The following is a 25,184-nucleotide window of genomic DNA, read 5'->3' as shown; positions in this document are numbered from 1 at the left end:
CCGGTGGTACTCCAGGACCAGTTTGAAAACCAATATCCTAGGTCAATCGAAAGTACTTACATTTAAAACAATCGACCCATTGTGCTCGTTTGATGTCCAAGGATCCTATCCAGTCTGAATGTTCCCAAATGTTCAGCTTCTACCACATCACTGGGGAGTTTGTTCCAGATTGTGATTACTCTCTGTGTGAAGAAGTGTCTCCTGTTTTCCGTTATGAATGCTTTGAAACCCAATTTCCATTTGTGTCCCCGGGTGCGTGTGTCCCTGCTGATCTGGAAAAGCTCCTCTGGTTTGATGTGGTCGATGCCTTTCATGATTTTGAAGACTTGGATCAAGTCCCCACATAGTCTCCTCTGTTACAGGGTGAAAAGGTTCAGTTCCCTCAGTCTCTCTGAGTAGGACATTCCCTTCAGACCAGGAATAAGTCTTGTTGCTCTCCTCTGAACTGCCTCTAGAGCAGCGAAATCTTTCTTGAAGTGTGGATCCCAGAACTGTACACAGTGTTCTAGATGAGGTCTAACTAGCGCATTGTACATTCTTAACATTGCTTCCCTTGTTTCCCACACTGTTTGGATGGAGAAAGTGAGGAGTCCACATAGACTCCTAGGTCTTTCTCATGCGATACTTCATCTAGTTCTATTCCTCCCATAGTGTAATTACTGTGGACATTTTTGTTACCTGCATGTATTACCTTGCACCTTGTTATCTAAGTCCCTTTGAATAGCCTGTGCTGCCAAGATCGTATCTGCTGAGCCACCTATTTTATCTGCAAATTTGACAAGTTTGCTAACTATCCAAGAGTCCAGATCATTAATATATATTAGAAAAAGCAAAGGCCCTAGTACTGATCCCTGTGGAACTTCACTGACAACCTCACTCCAGTTAGAAGCAACTCCTCTAATCGATACCCTCTGTTTCCTATACATCAGCCAGTTCATAATCCATCTACTTACGTTACCCTGAATGCCTACAGCTTCCAATTTGAGGATCAGCCTTTGGTATGGAACCTTATCAAAAGCTTTCTGAAAATCTAAGTATATCATATCATATGCTTTCACGTGATCTACAGCTGCAGTTGCATGTTCAACAAATTCGAATAAATTAGTAAGACACGATCTGCCTCGTCTAAACCCATGTTGACTATCTCCAAGAATATGGTTTTCATTAAGATGCTCCTCTATTTTCTGTCTAATATTTTTTTCTAACATTTTACAAGTGATGCAGGTGAGACTGATTGGTCTGTAATTTCCTGGCTCAGTTTTGTCCCCTTTCTTGTGGACTGGTATGACATTTGCTGTCTTCCAGTCAGTTGGTACATCCCCTGTTCTAAGTGTCATTTGGAATATTTGAGTTAGAGGGCTATAAATCATTTCGCTCATTTCTTTAAGTACTGTTGGAAATATCCCATCTGGCCGAGGTGATTTGTTTGTTTTTAATTCTGCTAGTCCCTATAGTACCTCCTCCTCATTTATCCTGATCTCTCCTATGATTTGCCTGGACTGATTGTTAATCTGTGGCATGTTATCTGTCTTTTTTTTTTATAAAAACCTCTGTGAAATACTCATTTAGAACATTTGCCACATCTTGTTCGTTTTCCGAGATACTTCAATTTTTGCCCTTTATCTGTTTCACTTCCTCCTTTAGTGACCTCTTTCTGTTATAGTATTGAAAAAAGCTCTTGTATTAGTTTTAGCTCCATGAGCTATGTTTCTTTCTATTTCCCGATCCCTTTCTTAACATATCTTTTTAGTTCAACATATTCTTTGTATTTTGTCTCATCTCCGTTCCTTTTGTATGCACTATACAACATTTTCTTCCTCTTGATATTTTTTTGTATACCTCTATTAAACCATTTTGGCCATCTTTTTTTGGTCCTCAATTTGCTAAGTTTTGGTTCAAATTGCTCCTGGGCCTCAATTAATATATTCTTAAAATATAACCATCCATTTTCAACTGAATCTGTATCCAGTGTGCTCCAGTCTACCTCTTCTAAGTGCCGCCTCATACCTTCAAGGTTTGCTTTTCTGAAATTGTAGACCATTGTTTTAGACTTGGACCTTGTTTTTTGAAAGAATGCCTCAAAGCTAACCATATTGTGATCACAATTTGCCATTGGTTCTCTAACTAGTGTCCCTCTGACTCTATCCTGGTCATTTGAAAAGATCAAGTCAATGCATGCATTTTCCCAGGTTGGTTCCCTGACGAATTGAGTTAGAAAGCAGTCATTTACCATCGCAACCATTTCAATTTCTGCTTCTGTAGTCCCAACCAGGCTTTCCCAGTCTATGTTTGGGAAATTGAAATCCCCCATTATAACAGCCACATCCTTGCTACATGCAGTCCTGATTACACTGTACAATGCAACATCTTGCTGAATATCTGAGTTGGGTGGTCTGTAACACACTCCTACCACTAATCCTCCAGATTTCTTGTGTAAAAGTTTGACCCACAAAGATTCTGTTCCGTTACTGGGATCTAATTTGAGTTCTTCTGCCTCAATGTCATTGTTTGCATATAATGCTACCCCACCCCCTCTTCAATTTTGCCTGTCTCTCCTAATCTGTGTGTATCCTTTCAACCTGTATTCATCTTGTATTCATCCCCATCAGTAGATGGGGAACTGGCCAAAGCCGGGGGGAATCCACTGGTTATGGTCCACATTGGAACCAATGACATAGGAAAATGTAAGACAGAGGTTCTGCAATTAAAGGGTTAGGAACAAAACTAAACAGCAAAACTTCCACAGCAGTTTTCTCTGAAATACTTCCAGTACCACGTGCATGGCCAGGCAGACAGGCAGAGATTAGAAAGTTTAACACGTGGTTGAAATCTTGGTGTAGGGAAGAGGGTTTTAGATTTATGGAGCATTGGTCTTTCTTCTGGGATAGATTAGACCTATACAAACCGGACGGTCTACATCTAAACAAAAGGGGGGCTAATGCATTGGGAGAGCATATGTGCAGCGTAATTGAGAATCTTTTAAACTAGGGACCGGGGGGCAGGGAGCTCTGACAATGGGAGATGTTCCACTAAGGGAAACTGCTAGTAGGAAAGTCCTGAAGTGTTTGTACCTCAATGCCAGGACTATAAGGAACAAGATGTTAGACCTAGAAGCCACAGTGCTGGTGGGTGACTATGATGTTGTAGGAGTGACAGAAACATGGCTTACAGAAAATAATGGGGATGAATACAAGTTGAAAGGATACACACAGTTTAGGAGAGACAAGCAAAATCGAAGAGGTGGTGGGGTTGCATTATATATCAGAAATTACATAGAGGCAGAAGAACTCAAATTAGATTCTAGTTATGAAACAGAATCTTTGTGGGTTAGACTTTTGAATAAAAGGTCTAGTGTATTAGTGGTAGGAGTGTGTTACAGACCACCCAGCACAGATATTCAGAAAGATGTTTCATTGTTCAGTGTAATCAGGACTGCAAGGATGTGGCTGTTATCATGGGGGATATCAATTTCCCAAACATAGAATGGGAAAGCCCAGTTGGGACTACAGATGCAGAAATAGAAATGGTAGAGATGGTAAGTGACTGCTTTCTAACTCAATTTGTCAGGGAACCAACCAGGCAGAGTGCATGCATTGACTTGATCTTTTCAAATGACCAAGATAGAGTCAGAGGGACACTAGTTAGAGAACCAATGGCAAACTGTAATCACAATATGATTAGTTAGATGCTACTCTCTTCTAATTTTTAAAGTAAATCCCAACAGTTGTTGTTTGCTATTAGTGGCTGGTTAAAGTTGTAGTTAATCCTGCCCAACAATACAGTGGGAGTGGTTATATTTTCTATGTATTAAATCAAGAAAAGATCTGTGAGAAAACAACCTGAAAATGCTCTTGCAGCTCCTCTTAGGAGTTGTCTAAAGCCTTTTGCGGTTAAGGCAAAGTGGAAAGAAAGCCTGTCCGTCACAGGTTTGCGCAGGTGCTGCTCCGGCAGTTTATTCACAGCCTCCGCCGCTCTCTGTGTGTTCAGTGGAAATAACTGATTATTGCTACAGTAACTACAATACAGGTGTACAGTGTGGGTGACAAATTACATGTTGCGCCCAACATCCACACAAACGAAATGTTGCCTATTGTTCGTGCACAGAAAGAAAATATGCTGTTACTGAATGTCATTTTATATTATATTATGTTCATCACTGTGTCAGTGTTCATTTCGATTATGTTTTTTTACATATTTTTTCATTACTTGTTTAATTCACTCATTCGTTTATTCGGCTGTTGCTTTGTTCGTTGTTCTAAAAACTATTTGACGTCTTAAAAATGGTTTCCTTCTTACGTCTTTCGTAGGAGTAGTGCCTACTATCAAGTAAACATTAAACCTCACTCCTCACTACAATGTTATGTATATTGAGCCTAGTATATCATATATAAGGGGGGTGTTTGTTTTAAAGTTTTACATGTAACAGAAAGGTGGGCTGTGTTTCTTTCAATTTTAAAATGAGAAAATGCACTCACCAGTGAGAAACAGCTTATTCCAGACAGGTATATCCAACAGAAGGGCAAAGGTAATGCCGGCCAGTATCCGTTTATATTAGGTTAGCATAGATATTGTTGTTAAAATATATCAGCCAGCAGTTCACGAGTTCAGCATTCACTGTCACTCACATCCAGATACAGCCTAGAAATCTGTGTAAGTATCTTTTCTTACAGTGTATCTGTACCCTAGAAGCCCGTGTAGTAACGCACTCACCGCAGATTGAACATGTATCTAATGTGGATCTAATGTGTGCATTTTGTAATCAAATTTTGGACATATCAGGTTTTCAATAATTGATGCATCTCTATATGAACTGAACGCAACTTTTAAGAGACGAACACTGCATCAAGTGACACCGCTGTCAAAGCGGCTGTAGTGTAAACATACAATAATTGCAATTCCGCGACATTTCCCGCTCGCAACTTGCGAACATTTTTTATTTAATCCTGCCCCAAATCTAAAACAATGGTCTAAAACTTTAGAAAAGCAATCCTTGAAGGTATGAAGTGGCACATAGACAAGGTAGACTGGAGCACACTGGATACAGATTCAGTTGAAAATGGATGGTTATGTTTTAAGAATATATTATTTGAGGCTCAGGAGAAATTTGTACCAAAACTTAGCAAATTGAGGACCAAAAAACATTAGCCAAAATGGTTTAATAGAAGTATGCAAGAAAATATCAATGGAAAGAAAATGTTGTATAGCACATACAAACGGGATAGAGTTTAAACTAAATACAAAGAATATGTTGAAATACAAAGAGATCATAAGAAAGGGATCAGGAAAGCAAAGAGGGAAATAGAAAGAAACATAGCTCTTGGAGCTAAAACTAATGCAAAGAGCTTTTTTCAATACTACAACAGCAAGAGGTCAATAAACGAGGAAGTGGAACAGATAAAGGGCAAAAATTGAAGTATCTTGGAAAATGAACAAGATGTGGCAAATGTTCTGAATGAGTATTTCACAGAGGTTTTTACAAAAGGAAAACGGATAACATTCCACAGGTTACAAACCAGTCCAGGCAAATCATAGGAGAGATCAGGATAAATGAGGAGGAGGTACTAAAGGGACTAGCAGAATTAAAAACAAACAAATCACCTGGGCCAGATGATATATTTCCAACAGTACTTAAAGAAATGAGGGAAATTATTTATAGGCCACTAACTCAAATATTTCAAAAGACCCTTAGAACAGGGGATGTGCCAACTGACTGGAAGACATGTCATACCAGTCCACAAGAAAGGGGACAAAACTGAGCCAGGAAATTACAGACCAATCATTCTTACCTGCATCACTTGTAAAATGTAGGAAAAAATGATTAGACAGAAAATAGAGGAGCATCTTAATGAAAAACATATTCTTTGAGATAGTCAACATGGGTTTAGATGAGGCAGATCATGTCTCAGGTGGCTCAGCAGATACAATCTCGGCAGTACAGGTTATTCAAAGGGACTTAGATAATATTCAGTTATGGGATGACACCTGGCAGATGAAATTCAATGTGGACAAGTGCAAGGCATTATATGCAGGTAACAAAAATGTCCACTATAATTATAATATGGGAGAAATAGAACTAGATGAAGTAACACATGAGAAAGACCTAGGAGTCTACGTGGACTCCTCACTCTCTCCATCCAAACAATGTGGGGAAGCAATAAAAAAGGCAAACAGAATGTTAGAGTATATTGTGAAAAGTGTAGAATTTAAAACAAGGGAAGTAATGTTAAGACTGTACAATGCACTAGTTAGACCTCATCTGGAATACGGTGTACAGTTCTGGGCTCCACACTTCAAGAAAGATATCGCTGCTCTAGAGGCAGTTCAGAGGAGAGCAACCAGACTTATTCCAGGTTTGAAGGGAATTTCCTACTCAGAGAGACTGAGGGAACTGAACCTTTTCACCCTGGAACAGAGGAGACTATGTGGGGACTTGATTCAAGTCTTCAAAATCATGAAAGGCATTGACCACCTCAAACCAGAGGAGCTTTTCCAGATCAACAGGGACACATGCACCCGGAGACACAAATGGAAATTGGGCTTCAAGGCATTCAAAACAGAAAACAGGAGACACTTCTTCACACAGAGAGTTGTTACTATCTGGTTGAATCTGAAAATTTGGGAACATGTAAAAATAGACTGGATAGGATCCTTGGATCACCAAAAACACCAAAACGGCCTCCTCTCATTTGTAAACTTTCTTATCTTCTTATGTTCTTATGTTCTTATGTCAGCTCCTTTGCGAACCTCTGTGGGCTACACTTACCAAAAAAACCCTTCTCTGCTTCGCTACACAGAGATGCATATGCATATCTATGCAGAAGTATAAATTGGGCTTTACTCGCTCGCCAGGGGTTTGTGAAAAACACATGATTTATACATATGATCAACATAATTTATTAAAAAAGGAATTCCATATGAATAAAACCCTTTAAATCATTATGAATTCACATGCTTGAATTACAAATTAATTTCATCTGAGTTCACAAGAATTGCATAATGTATTAATATGTTTTTCCTGTGTATCAACGGAATTCATGAGGAATTAATGTCCATTATTGTAAAGCGTTACCTAAAAGAGAATATTAACACAAATAATATAGAAAAATATGAATTGGCATAGATGAGGATATGTTTCTTGTATTACTGGCATTATTGACTATATATAACACACATTATTAATCAAATATTCCTTTGGGACTTCAAAATGCTTGTAGTTGAAGAATAACCCATATATTAATTTGAAATGGGTTGGAACCATTGCACATTTGTCACATACATATATGGATTACACTAACATATATTTTGAAACTGCCCTTCTATTTCACAAATATACATTGGTTCCCTATGGAACTCAATACAAAAGCCCATAGGGGAAATGCGATGTAAAAAGTCTCAGACAGTTCACTAATATAGTTCATGTATATCCCATATGGGAAAACACATGTTTAGAATACATGTTGGTATTGTAAGGAATCCACTGGACAATGATACATTGATAAGATGTTTATCTGGCAATACAACAATAGAGAGAAACAGGTGAGAGTGATGCAGAGGATCCCTGGACCCAGTGCAAATTCTGAGCCCCGAGAAAAATAGTTGCAGTCATTTATAGGTTGAGACCTCAAGACAGAACAAACAAAAATCTACATATTGGGTAAATCTGAAGAATCACTTATTTAAATGCTAATTAATATGCAAATCTAATTATTATATTGGCTACTGAATAATCATCAATATAGATAATGACTAAATATGATGTCCCTTTGTTGTGCCCATTTGGTACAATTCCACACCACCACCTCTGTAACATTTTGGATGATTTCTAGAAGGAACAGGAAGGTTTGTTATTGATTTAGCTATGTTTTCCTCATCCCGTGAAAGTGTCAAGGACAGGACCATTAAATGTTACAGGAACCAAGTGTTTCTCTCTACAACAGACTTCTTAAGACACATAAATAGAGGCAGATATACACAGGCCTTGTATAAACCAGATTAAATTATGTGTATAAATTGCGATATAGGTGCTGATCAATACTGTGTGACATTGTGGAGGAATTAAGGCCCATTATTGTAAAGAGTGTTACAATTTTGTATATACTTTTCTGTGTATATGTCATAGTTTTGTAAAAATATTGCACTAATATTACATGAATATGTAGGGGCCGCCATTTCCCTGCCTTCTCCCTGCTCTCATCATTCAATCAGTCTGTTTACATTCCGTACACCCTTGTGCACTGTTGCTTCCACCCTCTGCTCCCATTCACCCTGCACCTCCCAAGCCTGGTTTCCTGTTCCCTTATAATCTGTATTCACTTTGATACTGTGTAATTACAGTGTAAGTAAACCGTAATAAGGGTACTGTATTATAAAGTGTTTCCCAATTTTGTATATATTTTTCCATGTATACTTCAGTTGTTGTTTTTTTTACAAATATTGCACTACTGTAACATTCCTTCATGTTTATATGTACAATTAATAATACATTAAACAATGTAGTATGAATTGTTTTGGATTGTATGTGTTTTTCAAAAGCATTAATTAAAAAACTTGGTTGTCACTTAGTTTTAACTCACAAACTACAGAACTACAGAACATTAAAGTTGTATAAAAATCTATTTGGTCACATGGAAATGAGGAAGTCACAAGAAAGCACATGGAGATGATAGAGGGAGCTTCTTGATATCATGTCTTTAATATGAAGAAAAATGTATGTAAATATTTTTAATTTTGAGATTATGTTTATTATGTGTCATTACAATCATGTCATAACTTGTGCAGTATTATATTCTAGGCCTGAAATCTAGCTGTCCAGGAGTTTAAGCTGTGGTATTAAAGGGACAGGTACAAAAATAGAAGGATCACACATTTCTACCACACATTGAAAATATATGTTTCTTCTGTATGGATGCTGTTGAGAAAACAAAACACTGAAGAAACTTCCTCTTACATTTCAGTGTAGTGAGCCACCGAGCAAGCAGTCTACTGGTGCCACTCTCAGGCACTGTGTATTGAGGAGTGAAGGGCACAAGCTGTGTGTGTGTGTAAGGGGGCAGGGGGCAAGGGAGCTGCTGGAATGAAACTGAGAAGCTGTCAGTAAATGTAATCCTATTTACAGAGCAGCTGTACAGTGTGTGTGTGAATTGCTGGGAGTGGGGAAGCTGTTGCGCTGCTTCTATTAATACACCCCCTTCCCCAGGTTCCCCCCTCAAGGAGACAGAGATGGATTGAAAAATCCCTATGCCAAATGGTCAGCCCTCTCAAATTTCAGCAACTCTGCAGCTTTTGCGATGAAAAGAGTAGGAGAGGTGCCTTATATATTGGTCTGAGTGTCAGTGAGAGAGAGACTGTATTAGTCATCTCTTGCCTCAGCTCTTGTTTGTATGTGTGTTTGTCAGTATGTGTAAGTGTATTAGTGCTGATGTGTTTATGTATGTGTGCCTGTATGTGTGTAGAGCAGCAGGATCCCTATTGGACTGTGGTCACTATAGGTGTGTTTACCCTGCCATTTCACTGCCAGTAGCATTTGATCCTGCTGAGAAATGGCAGTGTAAACACTCGGCGATCAGATCAAATGTACCTCTCAGGGTGATGGTACTGATCTGGATCAAATGTATCGGTAGCATTTGATCTTGGCAGTGTGGCTGCTCGACTGGCTCAAGTTCCAGTATGCACTGCAGTGGCTTTTGTTCTAAATGCAGGTGGCAAACAAACAGCCTTTTCATCAGTGGAGAAGATAAGAGAACACTTCCCTACTTCCCTTATTATAAATACAATATTGTTTTAAATGAACACTAAATGACTTGTTATTTTATGTTAGAATAATATATAATTGTATTTTTATTTTCAATGCTCTATTTGCAAAAAGTAACTTAAAAAAACAAAAAATATTGGTATTTTTATGTAAAGTGCATTGGTTTCAAATGTTAGAATAATGAGATAAAACAACAATATTTGATATAGCTCTGTGTTCTAAATGTCAAATTTAATATATGCATATAATTAAGTTTGGAATTTGTGCTAGTACACATGCAAAGACCCCTGTAGCAGCTGAAAATTGATCTAGATCAAATGGCAGTGTAGACGTGACACCACTGATCCTGATCAAATGTTCCGATGCATTTGATCCTGCTCAGAACACGCCTTATTATATTATTTTAGTCTGTAGAAATTAACCCTTAGCATATATTTTATGGAAGAGAGGATTTATTTATTTATATATATTTTTATTTTATTTATTTATTTCATTTTTTTAATTTGTCACAGCTCCTCATCAGCAACAGCAATTTGACACACAACACACAGCCTCTCAAATCCATCCAGATTATTGGTCATTTTAGAAAATTGAAACTCCATCTTTGCACTTGATTAAACACCTGAACACCCCCAGACTACCCAGCCCTGCCCTGCTTCCCCCTTGCCCATGTTTTTCTTGCTCACGGACACAGCCATTTTACCCTGTCCAATCTAAAAAAGGGACACACAGAGAGAGAGTGGGAGAAAGAGGAGCTAAACCTGGTATAAGGCAGTGGAATTCTCCAATTTGCTGACAGTTTCATGAAGCCAATTAGGATCTCAAATAAAGTCTCGGTTAACAAAGTGATTAAGAGCTCATATGGAATAGGAACTTGCAGGAGTGTGAAGGACACCAGTGACCAGTAATGGGGAGCATTGCCCTAGAGCAGTGGTTCCCAAACTTTCTGGGTGGCGCCCCCCCAAAAACATTTGGGTCACAGCTCAAGCCCCCCCTCCAATGTCCCACATGTTCATATTTATATTACCATTTTTTTTAAAGCCCTAACGTTTACCAAGGATGAATATAGTTTAAAACTTGTTTGCATTTCACCTTTCACAATTTTATTTGGCCATTTACATTGGAATCTCTCTATGGACCTATTCTTACTCCACCTAGTATGGATGAGCCTGAATCAAAATAGTTACAGAAGATACAGATACAGAAGATACTCTCTTTCCATTTTATAAAATTTTACTAGTTATTTAATATATAGGATATATATATATATCATCCTTAATATATATATATATATATATATATATATATATATATATATATATATATATTAAGGATGAGACCGAATAGTCGAAAATTCAACTATTCATTAAAGATGGCCACTATCGACAAGTGAATCTAACATTCAATAGATAAAATAATAATAATAATAATAATAATAATAATAATAATAATAATAATAATAATAATAATAATAATAATAATAATAATGATTTTATTTTAAAGCCTTTACGGTTGATTGGCTCTTTATGTAGCTGTAATGAAAATTGATGGGAGGGTGGGATTTAGATTTTCTTGTCTGTGATTGGCTGACAATGACAGATCCAATGGGATCAGTGGAATTCTGCAGATCTGTGCTACAAGAACACAACCAATGGCTTCTTCTCAGAGAATTTCTGCGTGGAAATACTTTGACAAAGTAAATTAAAACACTGTTAAGTGTAAAATATGTGCAGTGCAATTAATATACCAAAAATCTACAGCTGGTATATTAACAAACCTAAAGGCCAAACACCCTTCTGTGAAACTAGCAATGACAGAAAAGGAAAGAGGAGCAACAAACAAACTAATATTATTAAAACACACACAGCCAGCTATTGCTAAATATTTTGTTTTCACTGGAGCTTGAATGTACAGGTATGTTTCCGAATTTATTTAATAAAGTTGTGTTAGATGAGTATTATAAAATAATATAATTTGCAAAAATGTTCACCTTGCATTATTTTGCATTTAATGTATTTTTTGTTAATGCGTTTCCAAAATATTGTAGCAGAGTCCTGGCGAGCTCATTTCCCACCACTCGACATTTTGGAGTTGCAAGTTATTATGTATTCCGTACCCCATATAAACTGCTGTGTACTTCTCCCTGACTATCCTCTATTCTGATTGGCCATGACTGGATATGGAAGAATCCAATAACCGAGACCCAATTTCTCTTGTGAAACATGACATGACAGTACAGTTTGTTTTTAATGTGTGTAAGTATAGAAAAAATCATTTCACAGAGATAGGTCGATGCAAAAGATATCAGTTTATCCAATGCGATTTCAGCGGGGTGGCAACCAGCAGTTGTTAGATCCCCTCGTGGATTATTTTGTATCTCGTCTTGACTTTTTACCTGTTCAGCTCTTTCACACCATTAAACACACGCATAATGTGTTCCCAAACTTTTTCTGCCCAAGGATGCCTTTGCCAAACTGATTCTGGCTGAGGACCCCGACCTACAAAAAATGTTGTAACTGCCTCATTATACTACGTTAATAAAAGGAAAAATTGATAACATAGAACCTTATTCTTAGCTGACAAGTTCAGATTCAAAGAATAGTTCAACTCACTCCTAATGAAATGGATGGGCTTGTACGTTCTTTCATAATTTATCAACTAAAATATATATACATTTTTTTTTATTAATGACATTTCTTTTTTCTGGGGGGATTTTAATTTTTAAGATTTTGCCACAGACCCCCTAGCACCCCCTCACAGACCCCTGGGGGGTCATGGACCCCAGTTTGGGAACCTCTGATGTAACGCACATTACTCATTTACTCACAGACATGCACACATACTGAAACACACATTTACACACATACACGATCCCTCTACACTTTCTCTCTCCCTTCCTATTTCTCTCATCATCTCCACGTTCCCATTCACCCCTCTTTCTCCTTTCTTCTCTTGCACCTCTTCTCCACACCTCTCTCTCTCATCCTCTCCCCTCTCCCTCTCCTCCTCCTCCTCTCCCCCTCTTCTTCTCTTCCTCTCTCCTTCTCCCTCTCCCCTCTTTCCCTACCACTTTCTACCTCTCTCTCTCTCCCTCAGGTTCTCCCTCTTCTTCTCCACCTCTCCTGCTCTCTCTTTCCCTCTGTGTGAATTCCTGAGACAGATTAGACTGTGAGTTTCGAGTTTCTCTTTCTCCAGCAGTTTTTTCTCCCCCTTTCCCTCCCCCGTCCAAGAAGATGACGAGAAAGGGAGAGAGAGAGAGAGAGAGAGAGAGAGAGAAGGAGGAGGAAAGTAAAATGCTTCTCTCCCCTTTTTCCTCCCTCTCTCAGCACATTCCCTCCCTCAGCTGCAAAACCCACTGTCAGATTTTGTGCTCCAGTGTGCTGGTCATGAAGCTCTCCTCCATTCTGATGTACTGAGAAAAGCCTACACACTGATAACTGCAGTAGCTGTAGAGTCTGGGAGGGATAAGAAGAAGACAATAATTTAAATAAGGCCTAGCAGGGGCTTTAAAGCTCAGCATTTGATAATGATAATGATAACGATAATGATGACACATACACATTCACATAAGCATACACACGCACACAATCACAAAAACACACCAATGAATAATGACAACTTAATCTGCAACCCAAACTTATCCTGTGAATCACAGAATGTGTTGAGATCTTCCTTCCTACAGCTTAGAAACATTGCTAAGTTAAGACAATTCCTTTCATTGCATGACACTGGGAAATTTATACATTTGTAACATTTGTTGCATCTAGATTGGATTACTGTAATACCATTCCATCAGATTGCTCAAATAGAGATATTTCTGCACAAAATAAATAAACATTAATATATCACCCCGGTTTTATCTTCTCTTCACTGTTTCCCATTGTGCTACAGCAGGGGTTTTCAAACCGGTCCTGGAGTAACCCCTGCCCTGCTGGTAATTGGATGGTAAATATTGGAACCCGTATGTTGAGTATATATAAGGTATAGACTTTTCTGGAAGAGTGCAGTAAAACGGTAGCTGTGAACAGCATACACTACGTCCTGCTGATGCCTTTTTGAAGTCCGAATAAAGCAGTTCATTCTTTGGAAGTTTTTGTCTCTTTTATTTTATTTTCACTTTTGCCTACTATTGGTTGTTAACAAATGACTGACATCTCTGAACACGTCAACAGATAATTGGGGAGGTCTTATTTTGTTGGGGAATTCAACATTTGCAACAAAAAAATGTTGTGCGACCTGAAGGGAGGGTTTAGGATTAAAATGACAGCAAATGGGGACGTAATGCGAAGGGCGAGTGACAGTGATGGGTCACAGAACATTGCCACAGAAATAAAAGCACATCAGTTAAGATTATTTATATTTTACTGTAATAGTTTTGTAAATGAGTTATTCAGTTGTGGCACTGAATGTACACACACATATCAGAAGTGGGAATAAAATATAACAACTAGAGAGGGGGCTGAAAAAAGCAGAAGGGGGTAAAATCCCCATCATCCCCAGCAGCAAATCACACCAACCTGATCACACTTGTTGGTATAGCAAAGGATCACATGAGCACGTTGAACTTCATTGCCATTGCTCAACACTACTTTTTGTTTGTACTATTGCAAAGGTCACAATGAATACACAGAGCTGCCTCCAAATGCCTATAAATACAGTTGATTTTTTTTTTTTTCTGTCAAGTGCAGGTACAGTTAGGTCCATAAATATTTGGACAGTGACAAAATTGTCATAATTGTGGCTCTGTACACCACCACAATGGATTTGAAAGGAAAGAATTGAGATGTGTTTTAAGTGTAGACTTTCATCTTTAATTTGAGGGTAGATACATCCAAATTGGGTGATCGGTGTAGGAATTACATCAATATATGTTCCCCCCAGTTTTAGGGGTTCAATTAAATTGTGAGTGTCAATACTTGGTTGCAAATCCTTTGCAGTGAATGATTACCTGAAGTCTGGAACCCATAGACATCACCAGAAGTTGGGTTTCTTCGATGGTGATGCTCTGCCAATCCTGTACTGCAGCTTTCTTTAGTTCCTGCTTTTTCTTGGGGCAGTTTGCCATATATATATATATATATACACTCACCTAAAGGATTATTAGGAACACCTGTTCAATTTCTCATTAATGCAATTATCTAACCAACCAATCACATGGCAGTTCCTTCAATGCATTTAGGGGTGTGGTCCTGGTCAAGACAATCTCCTGAACTCCAAACTGAATGTCTGAATGGGAAAGAAAGGTGATTTAAGCAATTTTGAGCATGGCATGGTTGTTGGTGCCAGACGGGCCGGTCTGAGTATTTCACAATCTGCTCAGTTACTGGGATTTTCACGCACAACCATTTCTAGGGTTTACAAAGAATGGTGTGAAAAGGGAAAAACATCCAGTATGCGGCAGTCCTGTGGGCGAAAATGCCTTGTTGATGCTAGAGGTCAGAGGAGAATGGGCCGACTGATTCAAGCTGATAGAAGAGCAACTTTGACTGAAATAACCACTCGTTACAACCGAGGTATGCAGCAAAGCATTTGTGAAGCCACAACATGTACAACCTTGAGGCGGATGGGCTACAACAGCAGAAGACCCCACCGGGTACCACTCATCTCCACTACAAATAGGAAAAAGAGGCTACAATTTGCACAAGCTCTCCAAAATTGGACAGTTGAGACTGGAAAAATGTTGCCTGGTCTGATGAGTCTCGATTTCTGTTGAGACATTCAGATGGTAGAGTCAGAATTTGGCGTAAACAGAATGAGAACATGGATCCATCATGCCTTGTTACCACTGTGCAGGCTGGTGGTGGTGGTGTAATGGTGTGGGGGATGTTTTCTTGGCACACTTTAGGCCCCTTAGTGCCAATTGGGCATCGTTTAAATGCCACAGCCTACCTGAGCATTGTTTCTGACCATGTCCATCCCTTTATGACCACCATGTACCCATCCTCTGATGGCTACTTCCAGCAGGATAATGCACCATGTCACAAAGGTCGAATCATTTCAAATTGGTTTCTTGAACATGACAATGAGTTCACTGTACTAAACTGGCCCCCACAGTCACCAGATCTCAACCCAATAGAGTATCTTTGGGATGTGGTGGAACGGGAGCTTCGTGCCCTGGATGTGCATCCCACAAATCTCCATCAACTGCAAGATGCTATCCTATCAATATGGGCCAACATTTCTAAAGAATGCTTTCAGCACCTTGTTGAATCAATGCCACGTAGAATTAAGGCAGTTCTGAAGGCGAAAGGGGGTCAAACACAGTATTAGTATGGTGTTCCTAATAATCCTTTAGGTGAGTGTATATATTGTGATAAACCAAGGGGCAGGGTCATACATGGCAGATATGTCAGGCCAGGTCTGCTGCAAGGTCTGTACTCTAGGGTAGAATACCGACCCTAGACAACTACACTTCCCAGAAACCCTCAGGCAGCCATTCTACCACCTAATGTGGTCACCTGGTGCTACTTCCTCAATTATTCACCAGGTATATAAGGCGGGCCTGAGAGAGAGAGAAGAGAGAGACAATAGAGTGAGTGATCTGGAAAACAGAGGTAGTGCATAAGGAGAAAGCCAAGACATATTTATTCCAGACTTTGTTTAAAATAGAACGATTATGTAAGATTAGTTACAACTCCAGTGGGAGTTAGGTTTTGTTTTCTGATTTGTTTTGTTTGAAGTAAACATACAGGCACAGCCCTGTTTTTGCAACCTCCTCCCTGGGTCATGACTTGTTTTTACTCCTAAGAAGATCACAGAGAAGACCCGCACATGTGTACAGCCAAGGCGGTTTGTCACAATATATATATATACTGCTGGTAAAATTTTTTGAACACCCCAAGTTTTCCAGTTTATATTGAAATTAAAGCAGTTCAAGTACAGTGAATAACCTGAAATGGTACAAAGGTAAGTGGTAAACTGCTAGAGGTTAAAAAAAAAAAATCAGAGTTTTTCAGGAACAAGTAATGGATTAACAATTTACAGCTGTTCTGCAGCAGTGGAAATAAATTAAGCCTTGAAAGTTGATACTAACAAGTATCCTACAGGTGTCCCAACTTTTAGGAGTATAAAAGTCTGTATAAAAGCAGTGTTGGAACAGATTGTGTTTCTATACCCTCTTAAGCATTATTTGGACAGTATTGTACTGCAGGTAGTAGTATATTGCTATCATAATGGCAAGAAAAAGACAATTGACAAAGGAAGACAGACAGACCATTATAACCCTTAAAAGTGTAGCTCTTTCCTTTAGAGAAATTGCAAAGAAAGCCAAGGTGTCAGTGAGTACAGTTTCCTACACCATCAAAAGGCACTAGGAAACTGGTGGAAACTCTGACAAGAAGAAGTCTGGCAGACCCAAAGCCACAACAGAATCAGAAGACAAGTTTCTGAGAGTCAACAGCTTGTGTGATAGGCGGCTAACAGGACAACAGCTTCAAGCACAGCTTAACACTGGTCGGAGTAAGCAAATCTCAGTTTCAGAAAGATATTGCTAAGATGGCAAAATAAGAAAAAGAGGCTTGCCTGGGCCATGAAGCACCACCAGTAAACTACTGAAGACTGGAAGAAGGTCTTATGAACCAATTAATCAAAATGAATCAACACGCAGGGTTTTTGTACACCGTCAAGTAGACAAAAGGATCGTTCCTCAGTGTATGTCACCAACTGTCAAACGTGGAGGAGGAAGTGTGATGGTCTGGGGCTCTTTTGCTGGATCCAGAGTTGGCGACTTGCACAGACTGAGTGGCACCCTGAACCAAAACGGCTACCACAGCATTTTGCAGTGCCATGCAATACCCTCTGGTATATGCCTAGCTGGTCAGGGGTTCATCCTACAGCAAGATAATGACCCAAAACATACCTCCAGGCTATGTCAGAACTACCTTAGAAGAAAAGAACAAGACTTTAAAGGCTTACAAGGCTTTAAATCATGGAATGGCAGGCACAGTCTCCAGACAAACACCATCGAGCTATTTTGGGATGAACTGGACAGAAGGGTGAAAGCAAAGCAACATACGCATAAGTGCAACACATTTTTGGGCACTTCTGCAACAGTGTTGGGAAGAACTTTCTGAACAATATTTGATTTCCATTGTAGAAAGAATGCCACAAGTGTGTTTGGCTGTTATATCTGCAAAAGGTGGCCACTTCGATGAATCAAAAAAATTGATAAAAGTTTGTTAAATGATTCCAATGATTTATTTTTTATCTCCAATTATACATTTGTTCTATGCTTTAATTTCAGAGTACATTGAGGTGTTCTAAAACTTTTGAACAGTAGTGTATATATACACCGATCAGCCATAACATTATGACCACTGGGTCATAGGCAGCCAAGGCTCATTGATGCATGTGGGGAGTGAAGGCTGGCCCGTGTGGTCCGATCCAACAGACGAGCTACTGTAGCTCAAATTGCTGAAAAAGTTAATGCTGGTTCTGATAGAAAGGTGTCAGAACACACAGTGCATCGCAGTTTGTTGCGTATGGGGCTGCGTAGCCGCAGACCAGTCAGGGTGCCCATGCTGACCCCTGTCCACTGCCGAAAGCGCCTACAATGGGCATGTGAGCATCAGAACTGGACCATGGAGCAATGGAAGAAGGTGGCCTGGTCTGATGAATCACGAGTTCAAGGTGTTGAATTTCCCAGATCTCAATCCAATCGAGCATCTGTGGGATGTGCTGGACAAACAAGTCCGATCCATGGAGGCCCCACCTTGTAACTTACAGGACTTAAAGGATCTGCTGCTAACGTCTTGGTGCCAGATTTACTTCAATTAAGGCAAAGCTAAAACAAGATTAGGAATGCTAAGGCTTTCTCAAAGTAAAAACATAACAAAATGACTTGCTCTATCTCACCTGTCCTGTGACTGACTTGGGTAACTCCTGAACACTTATTTTTTTCTTACTAGGTGTTGATATTACAGTATAACAACACCGAAAGGGAATGTTAAAAAAAAAACACAAAATAATTAAGAACATAAGAACATAACAAACTTCACAAACAAGAGGATGCCATTGTGCTTGTTTGGTGTCCATTAATAACTAAGTGATCCAAGGATCCTATCCTGTCTATTTTTTAATGTTCCCAAGTTTCAGCTTCAACCACAACGCTGGGGAGTTTGTTCCAGATTGTAACGATTCTCTGCCTGAAGAAGTGTCTACTGTTTTCTGTCTTGAATGCCTTGAAGCCCAGTTTCTATTTATGTCGCCAGGTTCATGTGTCCCTGCTGATCTGGAAAAGCTCCTCTGGTTTCATGTGGTCGATGCCTTTCATGAAGGTCCCCACTTAGTCTCCTCTGTTCCAGGGTGAAAAGGTTCAGTTCCCTCAGTCTCTCCGAGTAGGACATTCCCTTCAAACCTGGAATAAGTCTGGTTGCTCTCCTCTGAACTGCCTCTAGAGCAGTGATATCTTTCTTGAAATGTGCCCAGAACTGTATACAGTATTCCAGATGAGGGGCCGGATTAAATCAAAACTTTGCTAATAGCAAACTACAGAACTGTACTCAGTTGCGGCTGCATTTTTAGTAAGTTGCCACTTTCTTCTAATCATAAATGTAACCGCTATGATGTACAGGTTTGAAAGTTTGCTATTAGTTTTGATTTAATCCGGCCTGAGGTCTAACCAGTGCAATGCAGTCTTAACATTACTTTAACATAACATTCCCTTGTTTTAAATTCTACACTTTTGACAATATACCCTAGCATTTTGTTTGCCTTTTTTATTGCTTCCCTACATTGTTTGGATGGGGAAAGTGAGGAGCCCACATAAACTCCTAGGTCTTTCTCATGTGTTCTTCTTCAAGTTCTATTCCTCCCATAGTGTAATTACAGTGGACATTTTTTATTGCCTGCATGTTATACCTTGCACTTGTCCACATTGAATTTCAAGTCCCTTTGAATAACCTGTGCTGCCGAGATTGTATGCTTTCACATGATATACAGCTGCAGTTGCATGTTCAAAAAACTCTAATAGATTACTAAGATATGATCTGCCTCATCTAAACCCATGTTGACTATCACCAAGAATATGGTTTTCATTAAGATGCTCCTCTATTTTCTGTCTAATCATTTTTTCCAACATTTTACAAGTAATGCAGGTGAGACTGATTGGTCTGTAATTTCCTGGCTCAGTTTTGTCCCCTCTTCTGTGGATTGGTATGACATTTGCCGTCTTCCAGTCAGTTGGCACATCCCCCGTGTCATTTGGAATATTTGAGTTAGCGGCCTATAATTTCCCTCATTCTTTAAGTACTATTGGAAATATACCATCTGGCCCAAGTGATTTGTTTGTTTTTAATTCTGCTAGTCCCTTTAGTACCTCCTTCTCATTTATTCTGATCTCTCTCTTAGGGTTTGACTGGACTGATTGTTAACCTATGGCATGTTATCAATTTTTTCTTTTGTACAAACCTCTGTGAAATTCTCATTTAGAACATTTGCCACATCTTGTTCATTTTCCAAGATACTTCTATTTTGCCCTTTATCTGTTCAACTCCCTCCTTTAGTGCCCTCTTGCTGTTGTAGTATTGAAAAAAGCATTAGTATTAGTAAAGCTAGCAAAGCATTTGCATTAGTTTTAGCTCCAATGGCTATGTTTCTTATTATTTCCCTCTTTGCTTTCCTGATCCCTTTCTTAACATCTCTTTGGAGTTCTATATATTCTTTGTATTTTTTTCTCTATTTTTTCTATGCACTACACAACATTTTCTTTCTCTTTATATTTTTTTGTATACTTCTAATGAACCATTTTGGCCACTGTTTTGTGGTCCTCAGTATGCCACGTTTTGGCACACATTTCTCCTGGGGCTCTAGTAGTATATTCTTAGTATATCATTTTTCTAATGTGGTTGACTTTGCTATTGAAATGATCAATAAAGTCATTGCAGGTGATTTTGGGGCGGATAACCTCTGAAGGCTTTACCTGCTGATTAGTAAGTTTTGCTATTGTGTTAAAAAGAAAACATGGGTTATTCTTATGTGTCAACAATCTAATAAAAGTTAATATTAATATTCTGTTAATATAACAGAAATTACCTGCTCACACTACTTCTCCTATATATAAGCTTGCAGTCTTAAATATCCGCTCACTACCTAGCAAGCCAGCCTTAATAAATGTCACAATAACTGACACACACATAGATGTACTCATCAGTCATGTACTTGACTGAAACCTGGTTAAGACCAGACAACACTATTCCATTAGTAGAAGCCTCCCCTAATTACTTCTCTTACTGCCAGAAGGTCGGTACAACAGGCCATGGGGGGTGGTGTATTTTTAATATCAAGAATACAATTGTTGATATCAACACATTTATTTTTGATATCAAAAATTGTATTCTTGATATCAGAAATTGAACTTTTGATATCAAAAATGCATACTACATAGATTAAATTCAATGTGGACAAGTGCAAGGTATTACATGCAGGTAACAAAAATGTCCACTATAATTACACTCTGGGAGGAACAGAACTAAAGGGAGTAATGCATGAGAAAGACCTAGGAGTTTATGTGGACTCCTCACTTTCTCCATCCAAACAATGGAAAAGTGGGGAAGCAATAAAAAAGGTAAACAGAATGTTAGGCTATATTGTCAAAAGTGTAGAATTTAAATCAAGGGGATTAATGCTAAGACTGTACAATGCACTAGTTAGACCTCATCTGGAATAGTGTGTACTGTGCTGTGCTCCACACTTCAAGAAAGATATCGCTGCTTTAGAGGCAGATGTGATGAGGGGGCACAGGGAGCGAGTGCAGAGAGAACAGGAGGGGGCTCAGGACAGAACCTTGGGGTAAGCCTGTGAGGAGAGGTTAGGGGTGGATGAAAAACCTCGCCATGTCACTTGGTAGAAGTAAGAGGAGATCCAGGTGAGAGCAGTCCCAGAGATTCCAAGGTCAGTGAGGCAGGAGAGGAGGATGGAGTGTTCGATGGTGTCAAATGCTGCGGAGATCAAGGATGATGAGGACTGAGGAGAGGGAGGCCATCCGAGCACTGCTGAGGGAGTCAGTGACTGCTAGGAGAGCAGTCTTGGTTGAGTGAGCTGGTTGAGTGAGCTGTTCAGAGGATCAAGAAGTGAGTGATGGGAAAGAAATGCAGAGAGCTGACGGTGGACAGGGCGGTAGTTCTGAGGAGAGGTAGGGTCAAGGGTAGGTTTCTTGAGGAGTGGGATGATGGCAGCTTGTTTAAAAGCAGAGGGAAAACAGCCACAGAGGAGTGAGGAGTTGAGGAGGGAGGAGATGAAGGGGAGTAGATCAGGAGCAATCGCTTTGAGGAAGCGAGTGAGGAGAGGGTCCAGTGCACAGGTTGTGGGTTTGTGACCTAGTAGAAGAGAGGAAAGTTTCGAGTCCAAGAGAGGTGAGAATGAAGAAAAGGATGCTTGATCGGTGGGAGACTTGGGCAGGATGGGAGAGAAGGGGGAAGTTGAAGAGTTTGCGGATGTCTGTGATCTTGGAGGAGAAGAAGGAGGCAAAATTATCAGCAGAGATGAGGGAGGTAGGGCGAAGAGGGAGGGGAGGAGAAGGTGGAGTTGAGTTTGCAGGGGTTGTTGACAGAGGATTCAAAGAGTGAGGAAGTGAGTGAAGAGGAGAATGTGGACAGTAGAGAGTTCGATGGCAGCTGGGAGTTTGGACCTCTTCCACTTCTGTTCAGCGGCACACAGAGTGGAGCGGATTGAGCAGAGAACGGAAGAAATCCAAGGCTGAGGAGGGGAGGGACGTACATGATGAGACGTGAGAGGGCAGAGAATCAACTTATCGACTTATCAACTTATCGAAGGGAGGAGGTGCGGGAGGAGAAAAAAGAGGAGGTAGCACAGTTAACAGACAGATGGAAAAACAGTCAATGGAAGGTAAGAGAGTGAGAGCAGTGGAGGCAAGGGTGGAGGGGGAGATGGAGTGAAGGAGAAAGAAAGAGCGAAAGAGATGAAGTGGTGGTCTGAGATGTCCAGGGGTGTCACGGAGAGGATCAAATGGGAGCAGCCTCTAGAGAAGATGAAATCTAGCTGGCAGCATGTCCTGTGGGTTGGGGGAGTTGGGGAGAGAGAGATGTTAAGAGTGGAGGGGGGAAGTAATCCGGCAGAGTGGGAGGGGTTGGAGAGGTGGATGTTGAAATCTCCCAGGAGGATTGTAGGTGAGGACAGTGAGTGGAGGGAGGAGAGAAGAAAGTAAAGTTCATCCAGGAATGAGGTGAGTGGACTGGGAGGGCGATAGAGAACTAGAAGGAAGAGGTGAGAGGGAGATGTGAGTTCTACTGTGTGGAATTCAAAGCTGTTAGTTGTGATAGAGTAGAGAAAGGGGGACAAAGAAGAGGAGAGAAGGGGAGAGCAGGGGCCCTGTTCCTCCTCCCTGCTCGGTAAAACGAGGGGAGTGGGACAGGACAAACAGAGAGGACCGCTGGGCACTCGGGCTGGGTGGTGGAGGCGGCGACCACTAGGTACTTGGGCTGGGCGGCAGCAGCGGCGGCGGCGACCACTGGGCACTCATGACGAGAAAGATCCAATCATTTCTTGTTAGCACAATTCTCCCTAATTGATTACTGTTCAATGATTAAGGATAGGCAGGGCCACCTATAATCTAGTGTCTATAATGTGTGTCAATTTCAGACTAAACAGTTAAACAGGAATGAGAAGATATTTCTCGGCATTGACACATTTTATTTCTAAAATTGTCAAACAAAACAGTTTAATGCAGCACTCATTTTTATTTAAGAGAATACAAAATGATATTACCCTTTATAAAGTTTATGACTCACAGAATAACATTTCTAATTGATTTCTCAAATGTCATGAATAATAAACTCCAAACTGTTAAACTTATCTGAACTTCATCGCAGAGTGGCCTCTCTGTCTTCGGGATCAGATAAAAACACGGCACGAGGTCCGTGTGGTTTGGAACAAAGGCAGTCCAGTTCGGCTTAGTCCAATAACTTCCACTTCGATGCTCCTGGAAGTTGGGGTTTCGGATTTTCCAAACAGATTTTCCACTGGTTTGAAGGCTCCAAGGTTGTGCACAGGATGTCTTCTTGGCAAGTAGGGTTTTCCACCGTAGTTACTTGAAGACAAAGTCTTTGAGGAAAGCAGGGCCCTGTTTGTTTCCAAGGGTCGAGTTTCTTTAGACTCAATAGCTATTTAAATGACTGAACACTTCTGTATTACAGTCAACTTAGTCAATTGTCCTGCTGTAGTAACTCCACTGATCAGATGGGTACAGGCGGGCAGGCGCAGTTTCTAAAGTTCTTTACTTAATTAAGTTCTTTAAAGAATTCTTCGTACGGCTCAATCTCCTTCTCCCAGTTCAACTCTTCTGTTGCCGGCAAAGACTTGGTTTCTGGTTTTGGTTCTGGCAACAGAGCTACAGGTTGAGCTGTGGCAGCGAGTTACTGGTTCAGGTGAGAGAGAGAGAGAGATAGATGCGGTGCTACCCTTTATACCTGTCAGATCAATAGACAATTGGTTTTTGAGTTTGAGATTGGATTTCGGTTATGACTGATGTCAATCCATGCCATCTTTTGGAAATGCCGGTTGGCCTGGGTTCGTAGCTCTGTGTCGGGATTTCAGCTCTCGCCTGCTTCAAAGGGTTTTTATTACCTATAGGCCCTATTCCCCAGACATTTCACAGCAGGGATTCCAAGCCATTTGGCCCATTCTCGGTGCCATCCTCCCAAGACTGCCACTTTGATATAGAACAGTTCACGTGCCAATGAGCTCAGGAAATCTGATAACTTTGGGGGAGAGGTCTTCTTAAGATCAGAGCTTCAGCTCAGAGCTAGAATGCTCTATCAAAATACACCCCCACTTAACACTACATATATATGTATATAACGATAGGTTGCGTATGCAACCCCGGTTATCTGAAAATGGAAGCACTGCCCAAGGGGGAGGGGTTTCTGCGCACTTCTGTAAGAACCCGATCGAAATGTCTGCCATTGGCCCCTGCGCTCGTCACTCAGAACAGGTCCTTTCCCACTTCCTGTTCTATATAACGTGACGTCAGCACAGGTTCATCCTCTTTTCCGGGAGCCAGGACTCCCGCGAGACCTTGCAACCCTTGGGCAGTGCTTCCTTTTTCAGATAACCTGGGTTACTGTATAAGGGGGAGGGGTTACTGTATAACAAAACCATCACTAGGGAGGAGGCAGCGAGCTGATAAGGGAGCCTGCCCCGAGGTGCCTCAGCAACACAACTCCAGACAGTAACCTCAGGAGCCCCATAGGGCCGCACCTGAGCCACCCAGGAGCGAGGACCGTAGTCACGCTCTTACCGGGAACTGTCTGCAATCAGCATATACAAAGCGGGGCTACAGAGGTAAACTCTTACGCCCTACGCTTACAAGAGCAAAACCGTCTGCTCTACTAGTGCAACTAGGAGCGAGGCCGTAATCTACTTGCACAATGTCTGGCGTGGGCAATCAAGCACCTGTGTGGCCTCTGCGTAATATGAT

This window comes from Amia ocellicauda, chromosome 7, assembly GCF_036373705.1.
Source record: "Amia ocellicauda isolate fAmiCal2 chromosome 7, fAmiCal2.hap1, whole genome shotgun sequence".
Taxonomy (NCBI): Eukaryota; Metazoa; Chordata; class Actinopteri; order Amiiformes; family Amiidae; genus Amia; species Amia ocellicauda.
This window is presented reverse-complemented; position numbering follows the sequence as displayed.